The following is a 27,827-nucleotide window of genomic DNA, read 5'->3' on the forward strand; positions in this document are numbered from 1 at the left end:
TTCAATTTATTGATGTCCTTAAATCTTGGTGTTCAGCACCAAACATAATATCCTAAAAAAGGTCCAATGGTGATGTCATCATCTTTCTATTCCTGTAACATCCATTCCTATTAATACAATCCAAGATCTTATTAGTTTTTTTGGCTATCATATCTCACTGTTGACTCACATTGAGCTTGCAGTTCCCTACAACTCCCAGGCCCTTTTCTTTCTTTCTTTTTTTAAATTTAAATCTTTGCCTTCTGTCTTGGAATTGATACTCAACATCAGTTACAAGACAGAAGAGAGGTAAGAACTAGGCAATTGGGGTTAAATTACTTTTCCAGAGTCACATAGTTGGTTAGTGTCTGAGGCCAGATTTGACCTCTCATCTCCAGGCCTGACACTGTATCCACTGAACAACCTAGCTCCCTCCCTGCCCTCTAGATTCTCTTCAAAGTAACTGCCATCCATAATGTACTAATGAGTATTTAACAACCAGCTCTCTGAGGAAGTATCCACAACACAGTTTTAAACTTAAACTGCATTATTAACATTTTATCTTTCACTTTTTAAAATCTAGAAAATAAAGAAAACAAATCAAACCCATTTGTAGCATTTGCCGATTTTCAAGATGTAAATGCTTGCACTGAAAATTTAACAACAAGCTCTATTAAACTCAAGCTGGTTTGAGCGGACTCCAGAAAATCCCATATTCTCCATTTTATATTTAGGGAGCATATTTTTTATATGGGAGCATAAAGCATTGCATTTATCTGTATAGAATTTTACTTAATTAAATTCAGCCCAATACCCTTAGTGGCCAACATTCGGTTAGCTCCCGATTCTAGTCATCTTGTTATCTGTTACTTGTCCTTCCTAGATATGCATCATCTTCAGATTTGGAGACTTCTTGTCTGAAGACCTCATGTCCCATATACGTTGTACCATTAACTTCTAAGAGAAGAGATAGGGATTCAATATTGGAGGGGTTGTGGAAAGACAGGAAGAAGATTGCAATGTTGATGGAGCTGTGAATCAGTATATCCATTTTGGAAAATAATTCAGAATTATGCAGATAAGGTGACTGAAATATGCATGCCCTTTGACTCAAAATATTCCAGTGCTAATCTTATAACTTGGGAAGATTATTGACAAAAAGAAAAGCCCCGTATACACCAAAATATTTATAGTAGCATTTTTAGTGTTGCAGAAAATTGGAAACAAAGTAAATGCCCAATAATTCATGAATGGCTAAACAAATAGTAATCAGTGAATGTAATACAATATTACCATGCTTATTTCCTTCCTTTGTACATTCTTTATTCCCCATCCCCACAAATTGGTTGTTAAAACATTTATCAACACACCACTATATATATATATATATATATTTTTTTTTTTTTTTTTGAACCCTTACCTTCCTTCTTGGAGTTAATACTGTGTATTGGCTCCAAGGCAGAAGAGTGGTAAGGGTAGGCAATGGGGGTCAAGTGACTTGCCCAGGGTCATACAGCTGGGAAGTGTCTGAGGCCAGATTTGAACCTAGGACCTCCCGTCTCTAGGCCTGACTCTCAATCCACTGAGCTACCCAGCTGCCCCAACAAGTTCTACTTTAACAATAACATTGTACAAATAGAATAATTTTTCCAGTTTTAATTTTTCCAGATTACATGCTTGTTGAAACAATTTTTCATAGTGGTTTTCTGACATTTTGTAATCTATGTTCTTTCCCTCCTTCCTATTCCTCTCCATTCCTCAAAACAGCAGATATTATGATATAGGTTGTACGCGTATTATCATACAATACATATTTCCATCATCTTCATGTTGTGAAAGAAGGCATATATCACTTACACTGGAGAAAAATTCATGGATGAAATGAGGAGGAGAATGATACATTTCAATCTACATTCAGACTCAATTAATTCCTTCTTTGGTGATGGATAGTCCTTTACATTATGATTCTCTTGGAGTTGTCCTGGATCCTTGAATTAAGCCATTTACAGATGATCATCAAATATTATTGCTGTTATAGTGTACAGTGCTTTGTTGGTTCTGTTCTCTCACTTCATTTAAATCTTTCCAGGTTTTTGTGATCGCCTTGTTTATCATTTCTTATGGCACAATAGTATTCCATTACAATCATATACCATAACTTGTTCAGTCATTCACCAACTGATGGACATCCCTTCGGTTTCCAGTTTTTTGTCGCCAAAAAAGGAGTGGCTATAAATATTTTTGTACAAGTAGCTCCTTTTCCCATGTCTTTGATTTCTTTGATATGCAGGCCTAGTAGTGGTATTGCTGGGTCAAATGCTATGCACAGTTTTATGTTTCTTTGGGCATGCTTCCAAATTGTTCTCCAGAATGCAGATGCAGAATATTTTTTATATTTTTAAATTTTTCATAATTTCACAGTTTATAATTTCACAAAATGAATAATTTTTAAAGATTTAAGAACTTTAATTAATTCAATAATTAATTGTGATTCTAGGGGGCCAATGATGAAGAATGCTACTTATATCTAGACAGAGAGGAAATGGTTTTGGTCATGTCATATCAAAATTTGTTTTCCTTGATTACACTTATTTATTAAATCCTCTCATTCTGTCTCTGTCTCTGTCTCTCTATTTCTGTTTCTTTTGTTTTCTCCGTCTCTGTCTATCTTTCTGTCTCTGTCTCTCTCTATCTCTCATCCTCCAGTGAAAGGATGGGGAAGGTGAAAGTAAGAAAAATGAAATGGTTGATAATTTATAAAAAAAATAATTTAAGATTAAAAAAGAAAAATTAACATTTAATCCTGAAGTACAATGATAATGTGATGTGCCCAATAAGAGGAGAGGTTATCTCTGATTTCTCACATCTTCTTCACACTTCAAATCCCCAAGTTTTATCACTCAAATTAATATCTATCCCCAGCCTTTGGTGATAGCTCTAGCTCACAGTGATCCCTCTTCTTCTCCACCTCCTCCTCCTCCTTCTTCTTCTGCTTCTGCTTCTGCATCTTCGTTTTCTTTTTAAACTCTTACCTTCCATCTTACAATCAATACTGTGTTTGGTTACAAGGCAGAAGAATGGTAAAGACTAGGCAATGGGGGTTAAGTGACTTGCCTAAGTTCACACAGCTAAGAAGTGTCTGGGGCCAGATTTGAAACTAGGACTTCCCATCTCTAAGCCTAGCTCTCAATCTATTGAGCCACCCAACTGCCCCTAATTCCTCTTCTTGTTAACTTTTCATGAAAGTTATTTTTTATAAAATACACTTCAGCCCTTATTTTAGTCTGTTTTGTATTATTCTCTAATTCTTTCTCAAGGTACCTCTTGTGTCCTTAATTTGACTATAAGATCTCTGTGGTATAAGATTATGCCTTAAACATCTCTTATTTATCCCTAGAATGCCAGGAATAGAGTGAATACTTGTTGATTGACTGTTGACTGTTGAATTTCACTTATATTTGTTCATAGGTGTATTGGTAAATATTTAAAAACTAGGTATCTGGGAAAAATATATTTGTGGCACACTTTTAAGTTTAATCTGTATTATTAACCATTTCTCCATCAATTTCTTAAATCTAGACAACCAACAAAATAATAAATCTAGACCTGATTTGTAGCAGTTATCAATTTCTTGGGTGGAAATACTGATAGTGAAAATTGGACAATTATCTCTTTTGAGGCTCTATCACATCTCTGCATCTATCCCTTGTTTTTCTCTTTTTTCAATTGGGAACTAATATCCCAAAAAGAAGGCCCATGTTCCTCCTTCCTCTCTATCTCCCCAAGAATAACTAGCACAAAACGGTCCATAATAAGACCTAGTCCAAGTACTAGACTTTTTTTTTTTAATGGTGGGAAGAGTCAAAAACAGGACTTAGTATAAGAATACCACAGTAATAGGAAACTGGGAATGCACTAGGGAACAGCCATGGCCTGTACTAAGACTTTTCTCTTTGAGAGGCAAAGGACCTACCTTAGTTACAGTCCTGATTAGTACTCAAGGCTGCCCCCAATATGTCCCCCTGTTCCTCCTTCCTTATCTTACACACTCACACTTTAATCAAGCCAATTGTTTCCCTGTCCCTACAAGATGCCTTGTTCATTCATATTTCCTAGCCCTTCTTAAACTATCTGTTCCAGCTACAAACATTTAAATTTAGCCAGTCAGCTTCAGCTGAACTAATACCCCCTTTTGAAGACTTCCTTTGACTTCTCCAGGAGACATCGGTCTTCCCTTCCCCTCTCTGAACTTTTTATGCCATAATATAAGAACACTTTTTTGACAAAGACATACGAGCTACCTTATACTGTCATCTAAGTATTTCTTCTATGTTGTTCCTTCTCCACAACTATATTGTAAATTCCTTGAGGGCAGAAGTTTATATATCTTAAATCTTTTGGCATGAGGCACAGAATGGGAACTTAATAAATATTTGTCAAAAGAAGGAATGGATCATAGGATCATAAATTTAATAGCTACCATTCATATATTGCTTTAAGTTTTACAAATATTATCTCATTTGATCCTCACCACTATCCTAGGAGGTAGGCGCTATCATTACCCTCACTTTTCAGATGAAGAAACTGAGGCAGTCAGCAGTTAAATGATTTACCAGAGGTTACATAGCTACATAGAAGTGAGATTTGAACCCAGCTTGTCCTTATAATGCATATAGCACTCTATCCTCTGGATAGGGCTGAATTTCGAGCAGGAAAGGATATGTAGGGCCAGTAAGTTAATGCCATCATTTTACAGATAGCACAGAAGCTTGCTAATATCACATGGGTATGGAGTGGCAAAGTTTAGTTTTGAACAGGATCTCTGGCACCAAATCCTTGACTCCATTATACCATAGCAGCATGGTGTATTGGGAAGACCATTGGACATTAAGTTGGGAGAGTTAGGTTCCAATCTTGGTTATGATACTAACTAGCTTTGTGGTCTTGAACTAGTCACTTCACTTTCTCAGACCTCAGTTTCCTCTTTTGTAAAATAGGAGTGGGGGGGAAGTAATGGCTGAAAAAATGACTAAGTTATTCTTTCTCAAAATTCTAATTCTGTTGAGTAGTTTATTCTCTTCCTTTCAGTTCTAAAATTTCTATGAATTCATAAATAAAATTTGGAGGAAGACTTCATGGTTTTTTTTGGGGGGGGACCCACAATTTAAACTGTCATTAGTTAAAAGTGAAATGTGTTTTAAACCTACTTTCCCACCAAATTCAAACAATCTGGGGTATGTGTGTGTGTGTGTGTGTGTGTGTGTGTGTTAGAATATTGGTTACCAGACACCATAGCTATAATGAGATACACACACTTGTCAGATGCTGAAGTCATTTGGCGTTTGGCCTCAAGCTCACCAGCTCTTCCAGAGCCTGAGTTGTGTCCACTATAGTCACACACATGTTCCCCCTTACATAATCTTTCAAAAGGAAGCACAGCATTATAAAGTTTATGGAGGGGAGAGGAGAGAAAAAAAAAGTTTGAAAAATTGTCCTCAAACCAAAAACGAATGTCAAATGCATGTGTTGATGAACCAAAAGCCTTTTCTGCATTTCTTGGAACATTTTCATGAACATCGAAAATGTAATCTCACTCTCCTGACATCTCTTTACCTCTCCTTGTCTCTCTTCACCTCTCTCTGTCTCTCTCTCTCTGTCTCTCTCTCTCTGTCTCTCTCTGTCTCTGTCTCTCTTTCTCTGTCTCTGTCTCTGTCTCTTTATCTCTCTGTCTCTGTCTCTGTCTTTGTCTCTTTCTCTCTCTGTCTCTCTGTCTCTCTCTCTTTCTCTCTCTGTCTCTCTCTCTTTCTCTCTCTGTCTCTCTGTCTCTCTGTCTCTGTCTCTCTGCCTCTCTCTGTCTCTCTGTCTCTCTGTCTCTGTCTCTGTCTCTCTCTCTCTCTCTCTCTCTCTCTCTCTCTCACACACACACACACACACACACACACACACACACACACACACACACACACACACACGCGCGCGCGCGTGTGCGTGCACAATCTCCAATCCGGAATGAATGGAGAAAGAACATAAATACAAGGATCATAGCTAAGTATATTTGTCAGGCACCAAAAAGATTGTAATTAAATTCTCTGGGTATACGTTACAAAGAATGAGAAGCCCAACAGCCAGATCGCTTATAGAGTAGCTGATCATTACCAACACCATAATTACCTATAAACCCAAAGAATGTGAGCCAGGCCTCCTCCAACTTGTCTGATATGAGGAAAGTGAACTCCATAATTATATGCCGTATCTGGAGCCAACAGTAAAAGCATGTACTGAGGGGAAACTGGCTCAAGTCTTGTTATCCTTTTGAGGGTTGCCTTGTAACAGGGTACCTCTTGATTGGGCCAAAGTTAAAAGTATTTACTTTTTACAGTACTTATTTACAGGAAAAACTCACAAATGTGGGGTAATTTCAAAGCAAGCCTACTCCAAGCTAATGGTTAATTTGGATTATTGATTATTTTAATGTAAAGAAGTTGTATTACTTCCAAAAACAGGAATAAAGGTCATAGATTTAGAGCTGGTAAAATACATTAAAGGAACCACCCTACTTGTTTTACATATGAGAAAAACGAGGGCCAGAGAGGGGAAGGTAACTTACCCAAAGACAAATGAGTAATATATGGAACAGCTGGAATTTGAACCTAGGCCTGTTAGTGTGAAATGCAGAACTTTTTCCACCACACTGAATGTCTAAAAACTCCAATTCAAATGTCCCTAGTAAAATGAGGCAAATTCAAGAAAGATCTAAGACTCCTAATACGTGGTAGTATAATGTTATTTCATTACAAATATTTTATAATTATAAATAAAAGTGTTATTTTATTATTTAAAAAGTCTTTGAGTTTTTAATAGAGGTGTTGTGTTCTTCTAAGTGCTTTCCCCTAAACCCATTAATTAATTTATTTTTATAAGAACTCTAGGAAGAAGTTCAGAAAGATACCATTCTTTACTATTTTACAAATGAAGAAACTGAAGTTAAGGAATGCATAGGAATTTGCCTATGCTTACAAATCTTGTTAGTGACAGTTTGGGGACTAGAATTTAGGTCTCAATGCCTAATTCAATACTCACTTTAGTATGCCATATTATTTATCTACTTTTAATATATTGGAATTAATTTGTCACATTTTTTGGGAAGTCTCTCCTCATTTCTTTAATGGTTAGGGCTCTCTTCTCAAACTGACTGTATAAATATAGTATTCCCCTAGTAAAATCTAAGTTTTTTGAAGGGAAGAATGCTTTAGGGAATTGGGTATACAGTGTTGTTGTTCAATTGTTTTTCAGTCCAACTTTTCATGACCCAATTTGGAGTTTTCTTGGTAATGATACTAGAGTAGTTTACCATTTCCTCTCCAGCTCATGTTATAGATGAGAAAACTGAGGCAAACAGGGTTAAGTGACTTGCCCAAGGTTACACATCTAGTAAGTGTGTAAAGCCATATTTGAACTCTGGACAAAGAGGTTTCCTGACTCTAGACCCAGCACTCCATCCACTTCACCACTTAGCTGTCCTCGGTATTCAGCAGGCAGTCAATATACACTTGCTAGATTGGTTGGATTGCATTGAATTGAACTGATTTGAACTGAATTGAATTACTGGACCCAAAATTGAAAGACATAGTAGATCATTTTTTAATTGTGAAGACACAGACACACAGACACAGACACACACACACACACACACACACACACACACACACACACAAACATAGAGTAGAGATAGAGCCAGAAGACTTTATTTTGAGTCCTGGCTCTGACTTTTTGATTGATAAATGACCTTAAAGCAGTCACCTAACTTATCTTAACCTCAGTTCTTCATCTGCATTATGGGACTAATGATCACTATTTCACTATTTCACTGGGTTGTTGCGTAGGCAAAAAGAGATTCTAAAATACCATACGCCAACCATTACCATTATGAAAAACTGTTAATTTTGTCCTGGTTTTTCTCAGAAGGAAAATTCACAAGTAAAAAATAATTTTCTAAATTAGAATCAGTAACAAATAATCTGAGACAAGGGGGAAATTTAGAAATAATGGAACTAAATAACCTAGTGTTCAATAAAGCCCCAAACTTAAATTATCTAGGATAAAACTCTCCATTTGATAAGAACTGCTTAGAAAATTGGAAAATAGTCTGGTAGAGCTTAAGTATAGACTAACATCTCTCATCATATTCTATAATAAGTTCAAGATGGATACACAACTTAAATAAAAGGATCATACAAAAAAAGTTAGAGGAGAAGCAGATTGTATACTTCACAGGTATCAGCAGGTAACGAATTCTTAAACAAACAAGGGATAGAGACAAAAAAAAGAATTTTTAATTTCATGAAATTGTAAAGTCTCTGCACAAACTAAATTAATGCATCTAGGATAAGAAGGAAAGCTGCTGTGACAAGGAAAATCTTTATATCAAATAAGTCTGATAGAGGTTTGATATCTAAGATGTATAGATGATGACATATAGAAAGGATCAAGAGAAATAACAGATGTAAAGCATTTTGCAAATCTTAAAGCACTATGTAAATGCTAGCTATTATTATTTTATATGAAATATATATTATACATCCCTTTTACATATTACATATCCATTCTTCGGGCTATAGATTTTTGCCTTCAAAGCTGTACTTCAAGGTTTATTTTTCCCCAGATTTTACTAATTTTTAAATATCGAAGACCATTCTGGAAAATAACTTGGAATTATGCAAAAAAATTGAATACAATTCAATACAACATTTATTAAGTCTCAATTCAATTCATGAAAATATATTAAATTTTGTTGTTTTTCAGTGTTTCAGTCTAACATGATTCTTTGTGACCCCATTTGGAGTTTTCTTGGCAAAAGAACATTTATATCTGGGGAAACTGAGGCAAACAGGGTTAAATGACTTGCCCAGGGTCACAAAGCTAGTGAGGCCAGTTTTAAACTCAGATCTTCCTGCCTGCAGGTACAAAGCTTTATCCAGTGTGCTCCCCACCTGTCCCAATGTACTATATATACTGGGGATCCAAAGTCAAAAAGAAAAATAGTTAAAACTTAAATTTTGCTAGGGGTGTTAGGGACACTATGACTTGTAAACAGAAAATCATGCCCTTACATGATTATTTGAGGATAGAGAGAACAATAACTTTTAGGGAAAGAAAAAAGACCTCTTTCAGGAAGTAACACATGAACTGCCCCTTGAAGAAAGCCAGGTTCTTTAAGAGATGAAAGTAAAAGACATGGGGCACACAGGCCATAGAAAGGTACAAAAGTAAGAGATGGAATATGGAGGTTGGGGAATAGCCAATGGGGTCAGTTTGGCTGGAAAATATACTGAGGGAACAGAAATAATATGAAATAAACTGGGAAAGGTAGACTGGAGCCAGATAATGAAGGGCTTGGATGCCAAGCTGAAGCATTTGTATTTTATCCTACAGGCAATAGGAATCTGGAGATTGTTGAGAAGAAAAGTCAATGATCTTATGATACCCTATGGGTCAATGATCCCTCTTCTTCTCACTAAATATCTATGCACTTTAAGGTTTGCAAAGTACTTAATATATATTTTTCTAGTCAATCCACTACTAGGCATATATCACAAGGAGATAAAAAACAGATAAGTTCCATATAGCCCAAAATATTCATAGCAGTGCTTTTTGTAGTTATAAAAAATATAAAGAAACAGTCAGGCCCCAGCCCATTGCTTGGGGAGTGGTTTAGTGGTTGAAAAAATTATGGTATATGAATGAAATAGAATCTTTTTGAACCAAAAAATTATAAATATGAAGAATTTAGAAAAATATGGGAAGTTTTTAATAAACTGATACATGGTAAAGAAAAAAGGACCGAGAGTTTGATATATACAATAGAATGACTGCAATATGTAAATGAAAACAAAAACAGAAAACAGTGGAACTTTGCATTGATTACAATGACTCCAAAGAAGGGATGGTGGAGTATACTTCTCTTCTTCCTGTAGAAAGGTGTGGAACTCTAGGTATGGAATTTTGCACATAATTTCAAAAGTTCTAGTGATTGTTATTTTCCTTTGTTCCTTCCCCCCCCCCCCCCATAAAAAAAGTGTTACTTGGGAGGATTTAGGGTAAGGAAGAGAGGTAAAGAAATAATTGTTGCATAAAAGAAAGGTGAAGGGAAAATAGGGAAGTAGTCCATAGAGTATGATTTTCCCTTAGCCATAGTCTCCTAGGAATGATTCTATCTGTCACAGATGTCTAAATTCCCAGCCATCATTTTTCTGGAACCAGCATTCTGAAACCTGAGTGGAGTAGCTCATTAAAGGAAATTAGTTTATTTGATGAATAACTCATTTTCATTTATTTTCATCTAGCAAAGAGAAAAACCCCTGAAAGAGTACTCAAAAAAGGGGGAATTTTGATCAGGCATGATGGAATGTGATCATAAGAGAAAAGAGAGGTGAAGTGAGAAAGCAATTTAGAACTTGGGGGACAAACCAAACTCAGGAAGGAGACTAGAAGTAACCAAACATTACTTCATGTAAAGGGTAAACAGAAGTGCTAAGCATCAGAAAGAAGTTGTTATTGTCTGGCCTTTGTTTTCAGAGGACCAATGACATCGCATGTTGCCTTGACTTGAGAGTGAATTGGATTTAACTGAGGCAGAGTTGTAGCCATCAGCCTCACTCTTTTCCAGAATCATCAAAATCCAGTGGCAAGACAAAGTCAAGACAGATGATTTATGATGACTGGATGCAGTGGATGACCTTGGCGTCTTTGATGTCTGACCAAACTCTAGGAGCTAAATGATGACTTCTGTAGTGCCTGTAGTCGAAGAACCCCAGATTTAGATTCCAAGGACATGGGTTCCAATTCTCGAGCTCTGTTATTTGTTGCCAGTGAGAAACTTTGTTAGGAAAGCTAGTAAAGCTCTCTTTGGGCTTTGAGTACCTTGCTGAGGAGACTGAAGGATATGGAGAAAAAAAGAGAATAAGCATTTATATACTACCTACTATGTGCCAGACACCGTACTAAGTACTTTACAAATATTATCTCATTTGATCCTCAGAAAACCTTGGAAGGTCAGTGATGTTATTATCTTTATTTCATATTTGAGGAAATTAAGGCAGATGTTAAATGGCTTATCCTGGATGATACAGCTAGTGTCTGAATCTGGATTTGAAATCAGGTCTTCCTGACTCCAAACCCTGCACCGACCTAATTGTTTAAAAAAATAAAATAAAAGGAAGGAAGGAAAGAAGCATCTATTAAGTATTTATTATGTGTAAGGCACTGTGCTAAATGTTTTACAAATATTATCTCAATTGATCCTTTAAACAATCTTATGAGGTAGATTCTCTTATGTCCCCATTTAATAGTTAAGGAAATTGAGGCAAACAGAACTTAAGTGATATTCAGCTGAGTTACATTATGTCTTCCTGATCTAAATGCTATCATCTCATTATTCTATGAGTAGAGAAGTCAAGCATTGTTCTTGGGCAATGGAAGCAGCTAATTGGGTAGGAGATGCCTTATTTGGGATGACAAATCTCAAAAAGTTCACAGTTGCTGTCCATCCCATTTCTCCCTGGAGAACTAGTGTCTCTTAAGAGAGAGAACTTGTACTGCAAACTGGAAATTAGACTCAGAAAGACTGTGAAAGGTAGAAAGGGCATAAGTCTCTGAGGCTGGGTAAGAACTAAGGATCTTCTCAAGCCAAGGTCCACTTCTATATCTGTTGTGCCCAAGAAGAAATGTGGAAAATGGGAGGCAAAGTTGAGGCTTGAAACCAGATCTTCTGACAAGTTCAATGTTCTCTCTCACTATAATGGCAGAGGAGATTGTATCCTGGTTTGCCAACTCCACCTGCATTCCAAAGTACCCAACTTGTCAATTCTCAATTATTCTTAAATAGTTTTACCTTTTTACTGGGGTCCTGACCAGTGATTTCATTCTTTTAAAGAACTCCTTCCTTCATTGATACAGAGAAATCAGCAACTTTTGTGCAACATAGTCTTAAAGAGTTGCCTGGCACATCAAAAGATTAAGTGACTCTCCCGTGGGCACAAGAAGAAGCTGAACATGCCCACAGGATGACTTGTATTTATGAGTTCAAATCTGACCTTAGACACTTACTAGCTCTGTGACCCTGGATCAGTCAGTTGTCTAGCCCTTACCACTCCTCTGCCTTTGAACTGATAGTATTGATTCTACGACAGAAGGTAAGGATTTTAAAAGAGAGAGCTTAGCATAGTGCTTGGCACACAGTAGGTGCTTAATTAAGTCTTGTTTTCTTTTTCCTTTCCTTCCTTTCATTTATTTATCCTTTTATGTGTCGGGTATTATCCTAGGTACTGGATCTACAAAGACAAAGATGAAATAATCTCTGTTCTCAAGTAGCCTACATTCTATTCTGGAAGAGGACATGTACATATAGAAGTAGATCTGGAATAAATGCAAAATGGGATCATTAAACACGAGGTTGTTAGGAATTGGGGCACAAATGGAGAAGATCAGGAAAGCCTTTCTTTAGAAGGCAGTGCTTGATCTGTGTCTTGAAGTAAGTGAGAGATTCTATGGGTTGGAGGTAAGAAGGTTGTATATCCCAGGCACGGGTGACCTGCCATTGCAGAAAGCATGAAGATGGGATTTGGAGTATTCTGACTACAGAATAGCGGGAAGAAAGATTTGCCTAGACTTGTACAGAAAAAGGGTGTAAAATATAATGAGGATAGAAATTTAAGTTGGGGACAGGTTATGAAGGCCCTTAAAAGCCAAATGGAGAGGTTTATATCTGATCTTTTAAGGAAAAGAGAATTTGTTGGATAGGAGAGTGACATGATCAGATCTGAATTTAAACAAAATCACTTTGACCGCTGTGTGTTGGATAGATTGATATGGGGAGAGGTTTAAATCAGGGACAGCAAGTAGGAAGTCATAACAGTAGTCCAGATGAGAGGCAGCTGTGTGAGACGAGAGAAGTGTGTAGTAAATGGGATGGCTAGGTGGTACACTGAATAGCACACTGAGCCTGGAGTTATGAAAGCCTGAGTTCAGATCTGACCTCTGACGTTTAATAGTCATATGGCCCAGAGTTTTCACTTAATTCCTGTTTGCCTTGGGTTCCTCACACGTAAAATAGTGATGATAGCCCCTACCTCCCAGGGTATTGTAAGTATTGAGTGAGATAATGTGCTTAAATAAAGTGCTTGGTACAGTGCCTATCACATAGTGTTATATAAATATTAGGCATTAACAGCAAAATTTGTCAACTTATTAGACATATATAGTAAAAGAGAGTGAACAGTTGCAAAAGCTCCCAGAGTTATATTGAATTGAATCAAATTGAATCAAAGTCCAAGGCTCTTTGCTGGATCTAGGAAGGATACAGAGTTGAATTAGGTAGTCTTTACCCTCAATGAGTTTGAGACCAACAGGAAAATTTAAGTCCAGCCAGTAAGGCAACTTGTCAAGATTCTGTCTTCTGATAAGTTGATCCCTTTAAGGAACAAGAGGGGGCATGGTTGACACAGACACACCGGCTGTTAAAAAGAAATCTGGGCTGTGCCACAAGTTTTGTGCCATCTCTGACCAGCCTGAGCTCTCAAATAGGAATTGTTCCTCTTGATTTAGAGCCCAGCTTGTTCTTGGCTCTTGTTCTCTTCCTGGCCATTTTCCCAACTGACCAGTCACTCCTTCTGACTCAGCCTTGGCATTTCTGACTGCTGTGCTGGCCATTAACCCTTGGCAACCCAACTCTGGCAAGCAAGATATATCAGCAAGGAAGCATAATGGAACATAGAGAATACTGAACTAGAGGCAGGAGAGATATAGGTCCTTTTCCCAGTTCTGCTACTAACTCCAGACTTCAAGCTAGTCAGTTTACTGATGGGGATCTCACTTTTACCCTTCTGAAAATTGGGGGTAATCATCCCTTCCAAACTCTCTAATAGGAATTTGACAGAAATCAAGTGAGATACAAAGTGTGAAGGAACTTTGTACATTGTTTTGTACAAACTGAAAGTATTTTAGTGGTTACCAATGAGCCATAAGATATCTTGGAACAATTTACAGAGATTGTAGCAGTCCCGATTTATTTTTTTTAATTAACATATGACCTGAAAAGTTTATTGAACCACTCACTATTCTATAGTTCCCTCAATTTTGAAGCTGTTATGCTCAGTGAATTAGAATACTAATCCCTTCATACCTTAGTCGGCAGTCTTCATGACTTTATGTGGCCAAAAATATTCGTCACCTGCTGGTCAACCTTCTGGTGATAGCCTCTCACAACTTAGCTAGCTTGGTTCTTAGACAACAAACAGTCTGTTGCTGGGCCCAAACTTGGAATCCTTCCAGCTTGGAGATTGTGCTTCCCTGGCATGACCTTCACTGGAATCATCCAAGACTGCCTCACCTCTGTATCATGAGAAACTGGAATATAAGACTTTACTGAAGTTTTCTTATCTCTTTAGAATGATTTCATATTTCTATCCTCTTAGATACTCAACATTTCAACCAGACTGACTTACTTTCTGCTCCTCTTACAGAATATTCCATCTTTCACCTGTATTCTTTTGAGCAGGCTCTGCCTTCCCCCTCCAAGCCCAGAATGCTCTCTTCTCATCTCTAAAATTCTGCCCTTCTGGAAAATGAAGTGGTCGGCTTCAATGATATCTAGCATCTTTTTTAGTTCTAATAGCAGAAGCTAGGCAGCGTTTGGAGTAAAACCTGGTTCTAGAATCTGAGAGACTTCAGCCAGGCCTTGAAAGATTTGAAGGGGACATCAGGAGAAGGAGGGAGCTCGAGAGACATGTGCTTGCACACATGTCCATAGATATGCACAAATCATTTTAGAAGGGAAGTAGGTTGGGGTGAAAGATAATAAAATGAGATCTGTGGTGCACATCACAATCCATTTCTGTCTCTTTATCCTGTGTAACTGATTCTGTACTGTTCAAAATGAAAAGCAGGGAAGATGGGGCTCAAAATGTTCAGTCAGGGTCTCTAACACTGATTTTGCCCGCTTCAAGTCATGAGGAGATCCTGGGGTAAGGGATAGGGACATAATTTTTCCAATGACTCCAAAACAGTTAGGTTTATAACTTCCATGAGGAGCTGACAATTCCCATTCTATTTTTTAAAATTAAACTAAATTATTTATTTAATTAATTTTGAATATTTTCCCATGGTTACATGATTTGTGTTCTTTCCCTCCCCTCTTCCCTGCCCCTTCTCGTAGCCATATGAAATTCAACTGGGTTTTACAAGTATCACTGATCAAGACCTATTTCCATCTTATTCATATTTGCAATAGAGTGATCATTTAGAGACTATAACCCCAATCATAGCCCCATAGAACCATGTGATCAAGGAAATGTCTTTCTTCTGCGTTTCTACTCCCACAGTTCTTTCTCTGGACGTGGATAGCATTCTTTGTCATAAGTCCCTTAGAATTGTCCTGGGTCATTGTATTGCTGCTAGTACAGAAGTCTATTACAGGGGGCAGCTGGGTAGCTCAGTGGAGTGAGAGTCAGGCCTAGAGACAGGAGGTCCTAGGTTCAAACCCGGCCTCAGCCACTTCCCAGCTGTGTGACCCTGGGCAAGTCACTTGACCCCCATTGCCCACCCTTACCAATCTTCCACCTATGAGACAATACACCAAAGTACAAGGGTTAAAAAAAAAAAAAAGAAGTCTATTACATTCGTTTGTGCCATAGTATATCAGTCTCTGTGTACAATGTTCTCCTGGTTCTGCTCCTTTTGCTTTGCATCAATTCCTGGAAGTCGTTCCAGTTCACATGGAATTCCTCCAGTTCATTATTCCTTTCAGCACAATAGTATTCCATCACCAACAGATACCACAATTTGTTGAGCCATTCCCCAATCAAAGGACATCCCCTCATTTTCCAATTTTTTGCCACCACAAAGAGCATGGCTATGAATATTTTTGTACATGTATTTTTCCTTATTATCTCTTTGGGGTACAAACCTAGCAATGGTATGGCTGGATCAAAGGGCAGACAGTCTTTTAAAGCCCTTTGAGCATAGTTCCAAATTGCCCTCCAGAATGGTTGGACCAATTCATAACTCTACCAACAATGCATTAGTGTCCCAATTTTGATACATTCCCTCCAACATTTATTACTTTCCTTTGCTATCATATTAGCCAACCTGTAAAATAATTAAGATGACCAGTAATTAAATGTTAGGAATGGAGGGGAGATAAAGTCTATGATGAGTGAAACTCTCTTCTAGCTCTCCCCTCTCGCCGAATATACACTGAGAGACTTCGAGGGGTAGTCACCCCGAAACTGGGTGACCTGGATGGTCGTGCCACCCCACAGGAGTTGGGGGCAAGGCTTCTCTATAAGATGAGGTATTGGGTACCCCAATCCAATTCTGAATGAGGGCAGGGTTCATGCAAGCCTTCCCCGAGGTCAGCCAACTTTACAGCAGGTGGTCTGGCTTTAAGATGGAGGCAGCCAGACCAAGTGATTCCCCTCCCCCTTGTCTCTCAGGTACTCTGGAATGCTATCTGACTAATGAATGGCTTTTATTAATATCAATATAGGGATTGGGGAAAGGGGTGAAGGGCAGAGGGATTTTGGGGTTCCCTCTTCTCTATTTCTATGGGGTCCTTCACTTGGGTGGGAACCTTTGGGGTTCCCACTCCTAAGCATCTCCCCTCACCCCTTCTCCTTCAGTTTCTGTTTCTATTTCCTATTTCTATCCTTTTCTATAATTGCAAGTCAAACCGGAAAAGGTCTCTCAGCAAGGTTGAGTAAGGGGAGAAGGAGCCTAAGAGATTGCTCCTAAAATGGAGTCCAAACACTTAGGTCACTTGATGATTGGAGTCTTGCTGGGTGAGAAGCAATGGTTTGCCTTTGACCAGGGAATCAGGGTTTCAATGTCCAAAGAAAGATCCTCAGGAAGCCCTCAGGACTGGATTTGAGTTGGGGTGTTCTCCTCCTCCTTCTCTCAGTCCTCCGCTGGAAGTTCCTCCTCTTCTTCCTCCTCCCGAGAATTACCCAGCATTCCCTCTGATCTCAACTGTCACCAACTGTCACCAACTGTCAGCCACTCCTTCTCTGGCTCCTTTTATCCCCTCTCCCTTGCACAAATTTCTAGGTGTGAGATGGTACCTCAGAGTTGTTTTGATTTTCATTTCTCTAATTATAAGAGATTTAGAACACTTTTCATGTACTTATTGATAGTTTTAATTTTTTTATTTGAAAACTGCCTATTCATGTCCCTTGCCCATTTATCAATTAGGGAATGGTTTGATTTTATGTACACTTGATTTAGTTCCTTATAAATTTGAGAAATTAGACCTTTGTCAGAGGTTTCTGTTATAAAACTTTTCCCCCAATTTCTTGCTTCCCTTCTAATTTTGGTTGCATTGGTTTTGTTTGTACAAAACCTTTTTAATTTAATGTAATCAAAATTATTCATTTTTCATTTTGTAATATTCTCTATTTCTTGCTTGGTCTTAAAATCTCTACTTTCCCATAGATCTGACAGGTAGACTATTCTAGAGCTATTTTACTTATAGTTTCTGTCTTTATATTTAAGTTGTTTACCCATTCTGAATTTATCTTGGTATTGGGTGTGAGATGTTGATCTAGAACTAATCTCTCCCATACTGTTTTCTAATTTTCCCAACAGTTTTTGTCTAACAGTGGGTTCTTGTTCCAAAAGCCAGGATTTTTGGGTTTATCATATAATATCTTGCTGATGGCATTTACCCCAAGTCTCAATTCCCATTTTAGAAAGGTAAAAATTGGGAGCTACTAAGTAACTCACTGGATTGAGAGCCAGGCCTATAGAAGGAAGTCCTGAGTTCAAATCTGACCTTAGACACTTCCTGGCTTTGTTATCCTGGACAAATCATTTAACCTCTCCATTGCCTAGTCCTAACCCTTTCTATTCTTCTGCCTTGGAACCAATTAATAGAATTAATTCCAATACTGAAGGTAAAAGCTTTCTTTTTTTTTTCTTCTTAAAGAAAGGTAAAAGTTAAAAGTTATTCAGCCAGCTGAAGGATGATAAATTTGAATTAAAAAAGTGTATGGAGAAAAGTGTAGTTGTACTTGTGTTGGAGCCAAATTCATTGAGTAGCTATCTCAGTGAGGATAAGATAAATCCTATCTTCTCACCTTTTGGTGGTTTTATTACATTACCCTTATTTTTAGGTCATGGGTGGTCAGGAGTTCCTTTTCTCCACTTTAGTCTGACCCAGGGAATGACTAGAGTAGGGAAGTAGTTTGCTTAGTACCAGAATGACACAAGAGAGTAAAGAGTCATGAAAAATTATTATTCAGGGGAAACAAACAAAACAAAGAGGCAAAGGAGCAACAGGATTTCCAATCAATACCTTTTGTTGGAGAAGTAACCATTTTGTGTCACCCTTTAATACAAAGGAAAATGATTAATAAAGCAAAAAAGAAAAATCAACTTGAGGGTATTTTCCCTGCCCCAGAGGATCACATAACCAATTTGGATAGTTAGATTCCAGAAATTTCTTCTATTGTCTCCTACACAATAAGCTACTTATATGCTTTTGTGATATCTCCTTCAACCCCTGCTAACCTCTAGAATGATGGGCACATACATATGCTCTCAGTATGTATTTAACTAGTTCATTGATTGATTAATTCACAAATTTGGTGCTATTCCAAGAACAATCTGAAGAGATATTTACTTTGAATGTTATTGTAGCATTTGGGAGTATGGGATGGGAAAGGAAAATAATTCCTGTAGAAGACTGAGGCTGAATGGCTTCCATGGAACTGAAGGAAATAATTTTTATCTGTGAGTTTGGGGCAATGAGCATCCAAGAAAGTCTGTGACCGTGTTAGGGGCAACATCATCTTGGGAATCACAGGATAAGAAACCAGGAACATAGGTTGGTGGACATAATTGTATAACCTCATTCCTCATGCCAACTTATGCTAGTTTTTAAATTTTTTTTTCTTTAAAAGGTACCGACTTTGAGACTTACTTGGCTCGGGTGATCAAAAGGTCACTTCCTATTCACTTAAATACAAAACAGATGATTGTCACCATAGGTAACTCAGAGGTAGGAGAACTTCCTATCAAGGTGTTTCTAATGTGTATTCCTGTTGAACATCTTCCCCCATTATAACTAAGTACATCTTACATTGTTAACTGCTGAATTTTTGACAAATGTCTCACTTTGCTGCAATAGTAGACATAGACTACCTTGAAATTGATTCAGTCAGGTCCAGTCTAGACCAACAGGGCATGAAACTGAAGGATAAGAGATGGCAAGTGGGACTTGAAGCCCAAACCAATAACACTAGAAAGTCCAGGAAGCTAGCAAGAGGTCTAGACTCAGGGACATTTTTAGGAGTTTAGTATCAGGGGAGGCAGCAAGGTTTCAAACTTGACATGAAACTCTTTTGTTTGCTACATTCATATGTGATACAAGATATGTAATCTTAAGAACCAAGCTTGACTACAAAGAAAAAATGAGGAAATGTACCTCCCTCCCTTTGAAGAAATGAGGACCAGTGGGAATGAAAAATTGCATGTAGTGTCAAACTCCATTGCTATAATACTTAGTTTTGCTCTTACCCCCATTGTCTTTCTTTTTCTTTCTGTCTCTTTGTCCCTGTCTCTCTCTGTTCTCTCCTTCCCTCCTTTTCTCTCCTTTCTCCTCTGCTCTCTTCCCCCTCATTTCTCTTCCTCTCTCTCCTTTCTCTCTCCTCATTCCTTCTCTCTTCTATCTTTCTCTCTCCCTCCCTCTTCTCTTTTTATTTTCTCTTTCTTCTCTCTTGTCTCCTTTTCACTCTCTATACCTTTGTCTATCTATTCTTTGCTATAAAGACTGGCTATCTGGATTTAAAGGATATGTTCAGAAATGGAGGTGGTATAAAAACAAAAGATAAATGTTCTACTGTAGGTATGCATGAATGTGTTTGATATTTGGCTCCAGGAGAGAGGTTCTTAACCCGGAGTCTATGAAATTATTCTTTTAAAAACATTTTGATAACTATATTTCAATATTTGGCTTCCTTTGTAATTCTATGAATTTATTTTCTATTTAAAAAACATTCTTCTGAGAAGGGGGTTCATAGGCTTCATCAGATGCCCAAAGTGTCCTCTACACACAAAAAATGGTTAAAAGCTCCTGCTCTTTGGGTATGGCCCTTCCTTCCAGCTTCCTCTAAATTTCCTTCAGCTAGAGCCCTCTAAACTCCTCAAAGTTTTCTTTTTGTTTAAGGCTTACTGAAGGATAGAGGGGTAAGGCAAATGCATAAGCACAGAGAAACTCTGCCTGATGGGCTCTTGTGATTTGTTTTCGCCCTGGTCTGCTTTGTGGAGAGAATCCAATGCAGCTCTACAAATAGCAATGAGTTATATTTGTACAGTACTTTAAGGTATATAAACCTCTTCTCCAAAAACACCCCTGTGAAGTAGGTCACAAGAACAAAGACTTAAAATTGGAAGGGAATCTTAGAGGCCATCTCATTTACAGAGGAGGAAACTGAGGTTGGGAGACATTGATTGATTTGTTCAGAGTCACAGAAGTGTCTAAGAGAGGACTTGAACTCAGGTCTTTCTGACTCCAAGCCAGAACTCTATTCACTGCACCACCCAGATGCCTCTTCTCTTGCCAGCCTCCTGGCCTTTGTGGTGACCTTGGTTTTAACTTCAAATCCCACTTATAACCTTTCACTTTTCCATCTCTGTGACTCATATTTCTGGTTATTTATCTTGCTGTGGTTCAGTTGTTCAATTATGGGGTTTTCTTGGCAAAGATACTAGTGGAGTTTGCTATTTCCTTCTCCAATGGATTAAGGAAAATGGAAGTCAAGTGACTTGATCAGGGTCACATTGCTAGTGAAATGGCTGAGGTCCTTTTTGAATTCAGGTCTTTCTGACTCAGCTTTCTGGATCAGCTTTCTACACACTTAGCCACTTCACAGCCCCTTACTAATCTTACTTTAGTGAAATTATTGCTCCCAATTAATGGATTAGGAAACTATTTTGCCCAAAGACCTCTAACCCTATTATATGATCAAATCTGGAGCTGGAAGTCCAGCATTCCCTGACACCAAGACCCTCAGTTAAATTCTCATCGACGGGATGGAACAACTCAAAACTCCCTCCCAGAGAGTCTAGCCCAGGATCAATAGTTTGCCATCCGAGCAGTCTGTTTCCGCTGGTAGTCCCCCATTTGGCAGAGTTCATATTCTTAGTCAATCTTTTTGGTCTCCCCAGCGGCATTTGGGAAATGACTCAGGGCTGTCACCGGCCCCTCTGGAGAATTCGGATTTTCCTGCACTTACTTCTCAGAAGGCTCTGAAGTGCCACTCTGACCTTTTCACAGACTGAGAAATGTGTTTCCAGCATGTGGACTCAGGACAGCTGAAAGGAGGGGAGGGATTATGTTACTTTTAAACAAGCAGGCCAGCTTTTCTGAGTCTCAGCTACTTCAGAGGCCTGCTCTCCCAGCTTATTTTCAAGTGGCTATTCGAACAAACAAACAAAAGGTTAGCTGTGTTTGCCAAAGGCGGGTAGACCCATGATCCCAAGAACAGTTGGCATCGGAGGCCCAGCAGGTCTCCATATTCCTCTCAGACAGGGCGTTTGTGAGTCCCACTAAGGCTGCAGACAGGAAGGCTGTCTCCCAAAAGCTTCAGCGAGACTGGGGGACAAATGCCCCTTTTTGCCCCCATATTGATTACAGTTCAGAGTAGCTCTTAACCAAATCCTGCGCTTATCCCGAAAGGCATCTCCAAAGACCCTGAGCAACAAAATGATGACTCAGAAGATGGTAACCAAATCATCTGCTTCGAATTGTCTGTGTGCATATTTTGCGTGTTACTGTGTGAAATTCGGACTGCAGGGCACCAAATGGTGAGAAAGAGAGAGAAAAATATGTGGGGTGTGGGGAGGGGGGCAGAGGGGGGAGAGAACACCCACCTTCTTAATTTCTCCGGGGTCTGGAATGTGGCTCTAGGAAATTCCCATTTTCTTCTGAATATGGAGACTGTACAAAAAGCCACCTGAAGAGCTCGTTTCCCCCCGCCTTTTGCACAGTGTTCTTTCAGCCTTGCCATTTGGAAAGAATGTGTTGAACAGATCAACTTTTCCCAAACAGCTCTGCTGAAATCTGAACATTGTGAGTTCGTCTCCTCGCTGACTTGTGAAAGAGATCTCTCTATATTCATTTGGGCTTCATTCGTGTGTCACATGATACCGATACATTCCAAGAGCTAAGATACAAGATTACTACTTAACCATAGAACAAACCAACAGGAATTTTAATCAAGACAATATCCAATAATGAATAAAGATGGAATGTTTTTGGAGAGGGTCCAGAATACACATTTGGGAATTTTTAATCTTGATTGTCTTTGAATCTAGCAAAACTATTTTAAACTTTTCCAACCATCTTTTTTCAGACTGAATCCAGTAACGAGCTACTATCTAAGGTATTAAAGCATTTCATCTGCACAGACATTGAATAGACATTGAATATTCCAAACCTAGAGATATAATTGATACCAGATTAAGTTAAGAGTCAGTGACCTAGTTCCTTTAAAGCACAATGCTTAATTTGAAAGATGTTATGATATTGAAGATGAAAAGAAATCAAGAGATCACTGAGCAATATGTGGGTACAAGGTGATCACCCTTTCGATTATTTCTTTATTTGAGAATTAGATACTATTTTTACTTCTTTATTGCCATTTAATTTAAATTTAATAATAATAAGCAACACTAGCATGCTCCTTTAAAATATAAGCTCTTAGCGAGTAATGATCATGTCATTCTTTTTATGTGTGTTCTCTGCCTAGAGAGACCAGGACCATAATAAATGCATTTGATTGATTAGCTGATGATTACAAATAAATTCTTTGTCTCATTTGATCCTCATAGCAACCCTCTCAAGTTGGCAGGCCAGGTATTATCTTCCTCATTTTTTAAAGGCAAGGAAATTGAGACTCAAAAAAATAAGAATAATAATCAGGAGGTAGCTGGGTGGTTCAGTGGATTGAAAGCTAAGCCTAGAGATGGAGGTCCTAGGTTCAAATCTGACCTCAGATACTTCTTAGCTGTGTGACCCTGGGCAAGTCACTTGACCCCCATTGCCTAGCCCTTACCGCTCTTCTGCCTTGGAACCAATACCAAGTATTGATTCCAAGGACGGAAACATAAGAGTTATAAAAAGTAAATAAGTAACTTTCTCATACTTCATATGGTTAGTGTATAGGCAAGCATGGACTCAAATTCACCTTTTTTGACTCCTGACCCCAATTCTCTTTCTGTTATATATAGAGGTAGGAGGGTAGTAGAGTGGATAGAACTCCGCATCTAGAGCCAGTAATATCTGAGTTCAAATCTATCCTCAGACAATTATTAGCTGTGTGACCCTGGGCAAAGCACTTAATTTTTGTCTATTCTAGTTTCCTCAATTGTAAAATGAAGGTCATAATAGTATCTGCTTCCCAGGGTTGCTGAGAAGATGGAATGAGATATTTGTAAAGCGTTTGGTGTAGTAACTTCATAGTAAATGCTTAATAAATGCTTGTTTTCTTTTTTCCTCTCTATTGCCTCTGAAGGCTTACTTTTCTCCTTTCAGGTCCTCTGAGCCAACATCAGATGTAGGAGATACTTTTTACAAATCTATAATTTGAAGCGAATTTCTTTAGGCAACTAGGTGATGCAACAAATAGAACTCTGAATTTAGGATTCAGAAACACCTGAGTTTAAATCCTGTCTTAGCTATTAACTTTGAGGATAAATCATTTCACCTCTCTCAGCCTCAGTTTCTTTATCTGTAATATGATGGTAATAATAGCATCTGCTTCATGGGTTTGTACATATGTAAAGTGATTCATGAAAGCTTACATCTATATAAATTATCATTAGTATTATTATGAATGTCCCAATCATCTTTATCTTGACTATGATGCATTTTTTTTTCAGATTTCCAATAGGACTCCCCACCTCAGTACTCATGTTGATTATGCTGACAGTAGTCTATTTGCAATGTGGTGACCAAAATCTCCACCAAAAATAAAGATTTCATGGTTTCTTCTTTTTACCATGTTGAAGTTCCACAAGGTTGATATGAAAGTTAGAGCACTGATCTTTGAAAAGAACTTGGAAGTCCCTGGAAGGAAGACGCTAAAGACCAAACAAAGATTGAATGTGACTTAGGACACTCTAGGAAAGATATTTGAAACAATGTGCTGTTGATCAAAGGCTGCACTTTCCTTATTTTTGTCTCCACACACCTACTAAACCTGTATTTCTGTTGATGAGTGAAATTCTATCTCTTCAGGGATCCCAAGACCCTAAATTGATATATCATTCAGCAGCATTAAAATGTTTCTTTTGCCTGATTAAAAGTGTGGATGCACCATTTTGCTTGAAAGAATGAGTACTTAGCCATTTAAAGTAAGTCGAGACTAAACAACTAAAAAGAGAAAAATGGCCTGTGTAATTGTCCAGCTGGTATATTCAATATCACTTTCAATGGGGAGATTAACGGTGGAGTTGGGGTCAGGGATTTCTCCAAGTATTGGACTCTCAGAAAACCCCAGTTGTTCATTGGTGGGAAGTTCTAATTTGGCCATTTTGGGGGGTGGGATTAAAAGAGTGGGAATTTGGAAGCTCTTCCTATTTCACTTGGTTAGTGTTTGTTCATTGATATTATGGTTGTTACTACTTGCTTCTATCACTTCTACTACTACTACTACTACTACTACTACTACTACTACTACTACTATTACTACTACTGCTACTACTGCTACTACTGCTACTAGATGACTATTTCTATTCCTAAATAAAGAAATTGTGTTCCAGTGGGCCAGAATATGTATCGAACCTTGGGTGTCCCAGCCGACCACTCAAGATGTAATCTGTATATAGTGAAATTTAAAAAGCTAGATAACCATGAGCAATAAAACAAAGTCATCAGAGAAAGGAATTTATAGTACACCCAAAGCAGAGAAGAAGCTAATAGAGTTATATATGTTTTAAGGGTAGACACAATCACGTGTGCACAATATAAAGCAGAAGGTTCCTAATGATTGAAAAAAGAGGGGGGAGATTCTATTTGGTAGTAGCTTCATGAACTTTGGCTGAACTTCTCCATTTGGCAGGCTCCAGTAAGGACAGTCTAAGATGAGGCATTAAGGCTTGCATCTGAGAAGCTGACATCAAGCAGACAGCAAGACATGATATCTTATTTTCCTGAGCTATGCTGACACAAATTGAACTCCCCTTATTATTTTCTTATGCCAGTAAAGTTGCACTCAGAATTTAAGCATTTTGCGTGCAGATGTTGAGAGCTGAGTTGGTTTAATTTAAATAATTTGCAGATTGTTTTAGTAGCACTCAAAAGACCAAGATCCACTCTGCAGCTGAGTTCAATTTTATGAGTTCTGGTTTCTGATCTTCTGCAAGGTAAATTTGGGGCATTTAAAAACCCGAGAGCCCTGAGGACACGTGGCTGGCTTTGTTAATTGGCAAGGAAAATTGAGAGGGGGCTGAAGGTTGGTCTTTAAGCTGCTCAACTGATTCCTCACATTAGATAATATAAACTATCTTGAGCAGGATTTCCATGCTGGGAAAAGGAGAGGGAGAGAAACCAAGACAGGGAGAGTGCCACGATTCTCATTTCCATTTTGTTTAATTTTGTTTAAAGTATCAAAAAATATAAAATCAAAAGTAATTAAGGTCGACTTGCTATAAAATACTGGTTCCCCTTCTTTTCTGGCACTATCATTGTCTGGCTTCCAATTTTTCTGGGCGCTAGTAATTATGCATTTAAGCTGTTTATGTAATGCCCTTCCTCTCCTGTCTTACTTCTTTTGCCCATGTTTACTTACTAGTGTTTCTAAGGATTATATTTGACCTCTCTGGATCTCAGGCATGATTACATGATTGTAGTCCCACTTAGCTAAGAGTCAATAGCCCCCAATTCCAAGACTATTATGTGTTTGCCTCGGTAAGCAGTATATACTCAAACACAATGCAAGTGAATGTTTTTGGGAAGAAAGTAAGATGTCAGTTTACATTACAACCCCCCTGGGGTGAATGGAGAGAATGTAGTACTTTATAAAGAAATGTACTTCTTATAATTTATGACCAAATAGTCAGAGATGAGTTTTTTCTCTTTTGGGTTATATGTGTCTCTTTCTTTGTACGTGTGTATATGTGCATATAAAATTCTTAATAATGGTCTGGGGAAAAAATGTTCTTTCCAGTTTGGGCAATGACTGAAACTGTTTGTGCTTGACTCCAAGATCTCCCATTGAGGATTGGGGAGCCTTGGGGTCAGTATGTGGGTGTAGTTAGGATGTTCATCTCCAGAGTAGCACCCTGTCCTCACCCCCAAAAAAGATGGTGGGGGGGTGAATCTTTAATTTCAGAAAAGAGGTGAGCAGGGTCATGGTTGTTCAGCCATACTCCCCAGAGGCAGGAGATCTTTTGCCTTTCTACCCCAAAGCAGTCATTTCAGTGGTGATTTGTTAGGTTGGAAGAGATGAAGATGTGCAGTCAGAGTTGAAAGTTATGAGTTGTTATTCCAGGAATTTTTTTTCTCATGATGAACAGAATAAGTAGAGCTCCCACAAAAGTTCTTCTTGAAAAAATAAAAGGAAAAAAGGAAAATAAAGTTTATAACAAAGCAGTGGGTTTTTTTTCCCTCTTTGGCTCCTGTACTGGAAGCTCCCAGGCTCTATCCTTTGTGCAGGATATTATGTGACCTATTTTTAAATTTAGACAAAGTGTTGGTGGTGGAAATAACAGCTTCTAGAATGTTAAAGTAAAAATCAGCCAAACAATCAATCCATAATCATTTATTTAGTACCTATTACATTCCAGGCACTATCCAGGTGCTGGACATATAAATACTCGCATGGAATCTGCATTTCTGAAATGAATGTCAAATATCATTTGGCCCACATTAGTTTTACAGACGAGGAGGCTGGGGTCTAGAAAGGTCAATAAATTTTCCTGAGTTCAGCTCCAGGATTAGGACTCATGTTTTCTGATCCAAAGTCCAGGACTTTTATCCATAATGCAATACGACCACTCAAAATCAAAATGCCAAAGTCAAGAATGAATGTTCCAGGATGCATCTTTAAACTACCACCTATTGATGGCTATTTTGCCAAAAGTAATATCCAGAATACTATTATAGATGTGAGTTGTTCTGGGAACTTGATTCTAACTGAGCCAATCTTCAGAAGGCCAAGAACTGAGCAGTTAATAGACTCAAGTAATGGCTTATTCTTTCCCACCTGGAAAAAGTCATGTATAGTATAGTCTTTCCAGGTCAACAAACATATGGCCTATAAGGATCTCTTGCCACAACCATTTTACTCATATGTGAATGTAAACCATGTATAGATGTACGTTTTCTAAGAACATTCACATAGCCAAAAGGAATCCAAGAAAAAAATTAATTTTCTTTTGTTTTTACCAGTAAAGTGTATATTATATCCAATATAATTCAACTCAATGAATATTTATCAAGTTTCTACTGTGTACAATCTGAGGGGTTACAAAGATAATAATTAGGCAGTATAAAGTAATAAAGTTCTGGACTTGGAAATTTGAGTTTGAGTCCTGCCTCTGGTGCTACCTGTCTAACTCTAGGAAATCATTTAACTTCTCTGAGTCTTAGTTTCCTCATATGTAAAGTGAGGGAGCTTGACTACATGGGCTCTGAGGCCCCTTTCAGTTCTCTATGGCCTAGGATGACTTTAAACAATTCCTATTTCCAAGGAGCTTACATTCTACTGGGGAGGCATGATATGACACTGAGATAAGCAAATGCAGATCAATGAGAGAGAGAGAGAGAGAGAGAGAGAGAGAGAGAGAGAGAG

The sequence above is a fragment of the Gracilinanus agilis genome, chromosome 3, assembly GCF_016433145.1.
Source record: "Gracilinanus agilis isolate LMUSP501 chromosome 3, AgileGrace, whole genome shotgun sequence".
NCBI classification, from domain to species: Eukaryota; Metazoa; Chordata; class Mammalia; order Didelphimorphia; family Didelphidae; genus Gracilinanus; species Gracilinanus agilis.